We start from the raw sequence: 8,425 nt of genomic DNA on the forward strand, positions 1-8,425 counted from the left end.
ATAAGAAAGAAAATCTTAAAAGCAACCCAAGAAAATAATGGTACATTACATAGAGAGAAACAAATGTAAGAATGACCAAAAAAGAGTGACAATAGACTTCTTGTTAAAAATAATGCATTCGGGAAGACAATGGAATAACATACTTAAAATACTAAAGGGGAAAAAAACACACATAAAACTGTCAACATAGACTCCTCTATCCAATGTAAATATTATTTTGAAAGTGAAGGTGAAATAAACATTTTTTTCAGACAGATAAAACCTGAAATGATTCATCAACAGCAGAACTGGCCTGTGAAAGATGTTAAAGGAAATACTTCAGGCAGAAGGAAAATTATATTAGATGGAAATCTAAATCTACACAATGTAATAAAAAGTACTGGAAATAGTAACTGTGCAAGAACTTACAGGCATTTTTCTCATTATTTAACTCTTTGGAGAGATAACTTATGATATAAAGCAAAAAGTGCAACAATGTATTTTGGAGTTTAAGACAGAATAATGCAGTAGAATCAGGAAAAAATTTAAAAATAGGACAATAGAAATTACCCAATCTGAACAAGAAAGAGAAAATAGACTGAAAAACAATAAACAGAGCCTCAGGGACTTCTGAAGTTATAACAAAAGATCTAACATTTATGTCATCAGAGTTCCAGAAGAAAAGAAGAAAGCAGAATTAATAAAGTATTTAAGAAATAATGACTGAGCTTTCTCAAAATTGGCGAAAGGAAAAATACCTATAGATTCAAAAAGCTAAATTAACCTCAATAGGATAATCTCAATGAAATCTACAAGATACATCATAATCAAACATCAGAAAAGTAAACATAAAATCTTGAAAGCAGCCAGAGAAAAACTATGCTTCACTTATAGGGGACAAACAATTCAAATGACAGCTGATTTCTTATCAGAGACTATGGAAACCAGAATGAAGTAGGACAACATTTTTCATGTGCTGAAAGAATGGTCAACTCAGAATGCTACATCCAATGAAAACAGCCTTAGGAATAAAGGTTAAAGTGAAATCATATGAAGGAACCTAAGATAATTTATTACTAGTAGACTGACCTTAAAAGAATAGCTGAAGATAGTTTTCTAAACTGAAAAAAAATAAAATGATAAAAGAAAGAATCTTGGACATCAGAAGATAAAAGTACAATGAAAACAATAAAAACATAGCTTAAATCAATAGATTATCCTTCTTTTGGGTTTTCTAAATTATGTTTGAGGTTGCATCAAAAATTGTAACATGGACTGATGTGATTATCAATGTAAGTAGAGAGAATATTTAATATAATTATATAAATAGGGAGGATACAAGAATGTAAAGGAAGGAAAGGTCTCTACATTTAACTCAAACTACTAAAATGTTTACACCAGTTATTCTAGTCTGCTAGGGCTGCCAGAACAAAATATCACAGGCTGCATAACTAAACAACAGAAATTTATTTTCTTGTAATTCTGGAGGCTAGAAATCCATGATCAAGGTGTTAACATGGTCAGTTTCTGATAAGGCTTCTCTTCCTAATTCCAATTATATAACATTCTTGACATCTCAAAATTATAGAGATAGGAAACGTATTAGTGGTTGCCAGGAGTTAGAGATGGAAGTGGGTGGTAGAGAGCTGGATGTGACTATAAAAGGGATAGCATGAGAAAAATCTTTGGGGAGATGAAATAGTTCTGTGTCTTGTTTTAGGTAGTTGTTACATGAATGTACATATACATTGCACCTTTACAATGGAAAATAAGTTTGGAAGATTTACATTGCCTGATTTGAAGACTTATTATAAAATGGCAGTAATTTAGACAGTGTTGGATGGAAACATAGACAAATAAAGCAGTTGAAACCACATAGGAGTTCAGAAATGGAACCACACTTATACAGTCCATTGATTTTTCAACAAAATTAAAAGCAATTCAAGAGGCAAGATAGTCTTTTAAACCAATGTTGCTGGTACAATTGGATGTCTTTCATAAAACCCTCCAAATATTCCCTACTACTTTTAGGATAATGTCTCCGCTCTTTTATGAGGGACAGCTATTACTTTTTCTTGCCATTTCCCTCTCACCCTCTCTTTTCCAGCTTCCCTAAAATTCTTTAAATTCTCCAGTGCTCTCAACCCCTGAGCCTTCGACATGTATTTCTCCTGTCTAGAAGACCTTTTATTTTATCTGTTCAACTCCTACTCATCCTTCATGTCTTAGCCTCAATGTCGGTTCTTCTGGGGGAGCTTCCCTAATCACTATACTAGTTCACCAAGTGATGTTCAGTACCTACGACAGTGCCTCATACACTTGAAAAAAATTCAGAGTATTATCTATTTTTCCTTTGGTAAAAATCATCATACTTTGTGTTTCTTATTGGACTGTAAAAATATGTAAAAACTGAGACTGTGTATGTATGGTCTATTCTTGTGTCTCTAGTAGTACATGGTACATGCCCCTTCATTCATTGATAGAAGAGATTATTATTATTATTATTTTGCTGCAAAAGCTTTATTGTTTCCATTCAGTCCAATGCATGGGAGAGAGCTCCAGGGTGTTTCAGATAATGGTTAGTGCTTTCAGGGAGAGGCTCAGGCAAAAGTCAGACACCAGAGGAATGTGGAGGGGCCCCTCAAAGGCCTTTGGGCTCCAAAGGCTTCTAGTTGTGCTTGAGGGTGAGCCTCCAGCCTGCGGAGGTTAGTCAGGTGGTTGCCCATCTTCTTGATGAGTTTCATCTCCTCCTCCAGGCTGTGGTTCTCCAGGAAGTCACAGAGATGAGGGTCTGCACAGATAGAACCAAGGGCATGCAGATCCAAAAGGGCTTGGTTCTGGTTCTTCTCCAAGGCCAAAGCGGCTTCCATGGAGTCCTGAGTTTTGCCCCATTCATCGTGGGAAGACTTCACCATGTCCTGGAAGACAACACGGCCACCGCACTGGTTCTGCAGCTTTAAGAGATGCTCAGTGCCATGGTGCTTCTTCTCGGCCAACTCATGGAAGTGGCCCACGCCCTCCAGAGCCACATCGTCACAGTTGAAATAGAAGCCCAGAGAGAGGTAGGTGTAGGAGATGCAGGTTGGCCAGGAGGTTGACCGCAGCCTCCACCTCAGTGGAATAGCTGTGACGAATTTTGGAGCTCATGGTTCCGCCATAAGGAGTTAAGGCCAGAAAATGGTGTTGGCAGGTCTGAGGCTGAGGCGGTTCTAAAGGTGGTGCTTGGAAAAGAGGTTGGAAGGTGGTTAAAGGCTGGAAGAGGGTGTGTCCATGGGTCTGTTCTGTCCAAACACTGTTGAAACAAGAGACAGATCCAGGGGACACCGAGGGCACTGCAGATAGAAGAGATTTTAATTGAGCACCCACCTTGTGCCAGGCACTATTCTGGCAATGGGTATATCAGTCCAACAAAGATATTGCTCCCATGAAGTTTATATTCCAGACAAGAGAGACACATAATAAAAGTAGGAAGGCAGGAAGGAAAGAGTAAATAATATTTGCTTAATACTTATAAGGAAAAGAGAGAGGAGAGAGAGAACCCGTTAGCTTCTTATTCCCTGTTAAAGATCTTAATGCCATTTCTTTCAAGAAGTTGTACTCTCTCTAATACCTATTATTCTATTTCTTAATTTCCAAATAAAGCTTTTCCAAGGTCAGCCTCACACAGAACATGACCACTTATGTAGTTTAAATTTAGAATCCCCAGAACGTTTTTCCAAATGAAAATATTTTAAATACTTGCCTTCTCATATGTTACTTGCTACTAAATTGTCTTCCAAATCTGAAAAATAGCTTTCATTCCACAATTGAAAATTATGCTTCAAACACAATATTGTGGTGCCATAATTAGGGATGAATAAATAATAAATAAGAAAGCTGTTGAACCAGGTAATCACCTGGTAATCAACCTCTTCAGGGTTGCCACCTGTCATAAAGTGGGTTAGGAAAATTTTCAACAGTCAAAAAATATTATATTAAGGAGCATATATCAACCGGGAAAGAAAATACTTGTGAGGTTAGAGTCAGTTATAAGAGAGGATCATGATCCCCTAATCTGTCCATCCTCCACTGGAGAGCATTTTGCAGACCTGGCTTGAGTTTGATTCTAATGGAGATAACCTTTCATTCTTGGGTTTCTCCTCCTGTAGAGTGTGAAATGGTGGCCTTGTCTTTTAGTGGAATAAAGAGGTTATTTATGGAGCCAGGAATCTAAAATTAAGATGCTAAATACCCCAGTACCTGGGGCCTGTGGAGTCCTTGAGGTGTCAGAGTCCTGTTTGTGCAGTGGGGTAGGGGAGGGGATGGTAGAGATGGACAGGAAGCTACTTGTGCTATTGGAAGCTGGGCTTGTGCATTATCCCTTCTGCTGGGAAAAAATGGAGTCTTCCAGATTCCAGCTAGCTTATTATCTAGGCAACCTAGTGTAGGCATCTGTGTCATGTTCAGATGAGCCTGCTTTCTGGATTACAATACTTACCTTTAGGGGGTTTTTTGTTGTTGTTTTTGTTTTTTTGAGAAGGAGAAATGAGGAGGCAAGAGCAGGAGTGAGAAGGAAGAAATTAGATTAAACAAAAAGCCCAATGACATACATTTGTAGGATGAAGAAAAAAACCATGAAGAAGAAAATAAGAGCTCTGGCTGGTTTGGCCCAGCGGTTAGAGCGTCCACCTGCAGTCCAGAGTCCCGGGTTCGGTTTCCGCTAAGGGCACATACATCAGTTGCAATTTGTCCCTAGCCCTGGTTGAGTTGTGCGGGAGGCAGCCACTCGATGTGTCCCTTTCACATCGATGTTTCTCTCTCTTCCTCTCTCTCCCTTCTACTCTATCTGAACAAAAAATGGAAAAATGTCCTCAGATGAGGATAAAAAAGAAAATAAGAGTCTGGCGACACTGACTGCAAACTACATCATTTTCTATTTTGTTAAGGAAATTTCTGCTAAATACTAATGTAGAAAGGTTCAGTCTGTAAGAGAGAATATATGCTGCTATTCTAATTTTAAAACCTGGAGGCCTTATGTAACATTGCATGAACTCAGCAAAAGCTACCATCCCTACTTCTAGGAGGGATCCAAAGCACTTAGTCAATGTGTTCATCTTCTTGAAACATTTATTTTATTGCTTTAATCTATATAGACACATTTTTAACCCAACACATCACATGATTATTAGTAACTTACAGTTCAGAATACCAATGCACTGGAAACCATTGCTTTGGAAATTTAAAGCATTTCTGTTTTAGAGTTACATGGATTAATCCCAAATTCCTTACTGAATGTTCATTCAATATAGACTGTATGCATCTATTAATTACTAAAGAACAGCCAAAATTTTAAATTAAAACTATCAAAAATACAAACAACAATCAATTATAAGGTGCTATAGCAAATATTTATAGTCACAGAAACAGCTTCAAATGTTAAATAAATATGTATTTATTTATATGTATTATATGATATATTTGGGGAAAGGAAAAATGATTCTGAAGTAGTTAAGCACCACTTTTTATTCCATGTGCTTAGCATTCTATATATTATCTTTTAAAATCCTTTCATTTTACAGATAAGAACATTTCACATGGGTATGATCTTTAGTTCCTAATTCTCCTGAAGATCAATCTTGCTATTTTCATTTAACAATGGTGTTTCTTGGTTTAACCAATGCTGGTTTTATTTTCAGATCTGGCTTCTCAAGCTGCCTAAGGAAATGGGTTGAATAGCATATGGCGTTTCTTTCAAGGACTTTAAACATTAATTTACAAAGTGATTGAAAAACGTGTCTGATAAACAGCTGCTTTTAACATGAATACATGTCTGTGCCCATCTCCTTACTAGAAAGCTCAACTGTTCTTCATCCAATGGGTACTTAGACTCATGTTTCCTGTTTATAACTATATTCACTCAAGGGAGAATTACTGGAAATGAGACTTGGTCAATCTCCTTGCTATAACATAAGAGAGAGAATAATTTTTATTTTTTTTTACGCTAAAAGCTTCTGCTTGTCTGTGCAAGAAGGATGAACAGTATCTCTATTAGCTTTGTCTGGTTTTATTTTGGCAATGTTAAGGGACAACATTAATTGATTTGAGGACAAAAGGTCCATGGCTCTTTGTAATGAATATTGCCCAAATCTGGAAGTACAGTTTAACAATGCAGTTTTTAAAAGTAGTTTAATTTAGACAGGACAAAACACACACACACACACACACACACACACACACACACACACTTAATAATCAATATGGAACCAGGCCACTGAGACTCAGATGCAGTCCAAGCCAAAAGCATTCACTTACTAGACCCTATGAGGAGATGGATTGCAGATCTGCCTTTGAGAATGTAATCTAATGCTCCTTATTTTCCTTCAAAGAAATGTAGTCTAAATGTTTTCCCTCTCCAGGCGCTTTGCCAGGCACATGCTGTGCAGGCGTTGTCACAAGTGGATGTCACTGCAGCTAAACTCATTTCCTGCCTAGGTAGGTCAGTCCTAAGTTCCCAGTCCCTTTCTTCTTGATGTTTACCCTTCCTGCCAATGCCTTGTAGTAACCTCACCCTTCATCTTTTAGAGAAAAGAAAACATTCAATCCCATTTATCAATTATTTAGTAGTAACCAATACGGCTGACTATTGTTTGCCTCCTTGTGACCATCCATTCACCACTGTAGTGACATGGTAATATGTCATTTGTCTTGGACCACACATCATGGGCCTTCAGAGGTGATTAATTATTACTCAGAAACAGCAGACCACACACAACAGCCTGAGGAAGTGAAGACAGAAGGGTTCAAGATGAAGTTCAGTTTTGTGAGGCCAGCTCCACATAACTAAATTAATGACTAAGTTCTGCCTCTTTCCCCTTTGTCTGCATGTTGTCTCAGATTTTAAGGCTAATGTCAGTTGAAGCTTATGTGAGGAATAACTCCTGCTGATAACCTAGAACTTTGAAAAAAAAATACTGGTAAGAGCCCTCTAGAATATCAAAATTTTTTAATATCCTAGGGAAAAATACCTTCAATTTCTATAATTAATAAATTTATATTTACTCATGGTTGTTTATTCAGTCAATTGGCAAGAACTGATTGAGTGTCTATGTGTCCAGTATGTCCAAAACTTTGTGGAGAGGGGAAACAAAAGGAATAGCTCTAGTATTATAGAATAGCAAGTCAACAGGCTACATAGAAACCCAAATATTCTTTTGAGGTAGGTTTCAAGTAGAAATTGTAAGCCAAAGAATATTTCTTCTCTAACTATATTATGTATATAGTTTATATACATAATAATGATAATAATAACTAACACTGTTGACAAAAATTAAAGCATTTGTATGTTTAATAAATTGTTAAAGTCCACAAAATGAGCATACCAAAGAATACAAAAACAGTTTAGGGTTTTTAAAGGACTAGAACATTTGCTTTGTCTAGAATCTGGATAAAAAGTTCCCAGGAAGTAGGGTTTCCTGCTTCAGTTTCTTCATATGTGAGACAAAAGAACTAAATGAGATAATGTATGAGGAGCACTCAAAATCATAAATAGCACACAGTAAGCCTGTGCAAGTAGGTGGTCTCTTCTGCAGATGAACAGTTTGCTGTAGGCATAGAACAGCTTCTGTAGCCTTAGTAACAGAGGATGATCATGCACTGCAGATTAAATTAAGCAAATCAAAGCTTCCACCTTTAAAAATAAAAAAAAATAAGCTGAGGAATAGCCTGATTGATATATCTAGGCCAGTGGTTCTCACTTAGGGGCAATGTTGCTCCCCATGGACATTTGGAGACATTTTTGATTATCACAACTGGGGGGAGATGATACAGGTATCTAGTGGGTCAAGGCCAGGGATGCTGCCAACTATCCTATAAGGCACAGGTCAGCCCCTAGAGCAAAGTTTTATCTGGCCTAAAATGTATATACTGCTGAGTTTGAAAACCCTAGTCTAGGCTGATGGACATGAATTAGTATATCAACTTTGGATTTGCTCTAATAGAACCAATGAGTGTCAGATGTAGTAGTGAATTTTCTTTAATATAGATTCATTTGACAGGAAAAAATTTATGGAGCTGGATATCATATAATGCTTCTCTGATGCAATGTTGCCTTAGAAACATAAAAAGGTAGAAGTGATTTTAGAGCAGCATCGGGGAGGGGTAAAAACGAAAAGATTTTTATCAAATAGAGAATTAGGAGCTAATAATGAAACATTAAACAATTTTATAGGCCTGAAGACAAGACTATGGAGTCAAACTGGCACTGGGCACTTGTAAAAGGGCTAAACTTTAAAAAGTATTTCCACAGATATAGCTCATGGTCATTTAAAATTTAAGAGACTAGAAAAACTGAACTTAAAACTCAATGGATTTTATTAGAGTGAGATTTTAATGTAAGGACAAAAAAGGGGCTTCAATCAAGGAATGGTGACTATTTTGCATTATGAAGCTTTTACTTATTTATAGAAAT

At 36.9% G+C, this 8,425-nt stretch overlaps 1 pseudogene; it reads right to left on the reverse strand.

Annotated features, from left to right (window-relative positions):
* Positions 1-2,579: 2,579 nt before the first annotated feature.
* LOC118635545 lies at positions 2,580-3,126 on the reverse strand (annotated as a pseudogene).
* Positions 3,127-8,425: the final 5,299 nt, after the last annotated feature.

This window comes from Molossus molossus, unplaced genomic scaffold (assembly GCF_014108415.1).
Source record: "Molossus molossus isolate mMolMol1 unplaced genomic scaffold, mMolMol1.p scaffold_m16_p_2, whole genome shotgun sequence".
Classification (NCBI taxonomy): domain Eukaryota; kingdom Metazoa; phylum Chordata; class Mammalia; order Chiroptera; family Molossidae; genus Molossus; species Molossus molossus.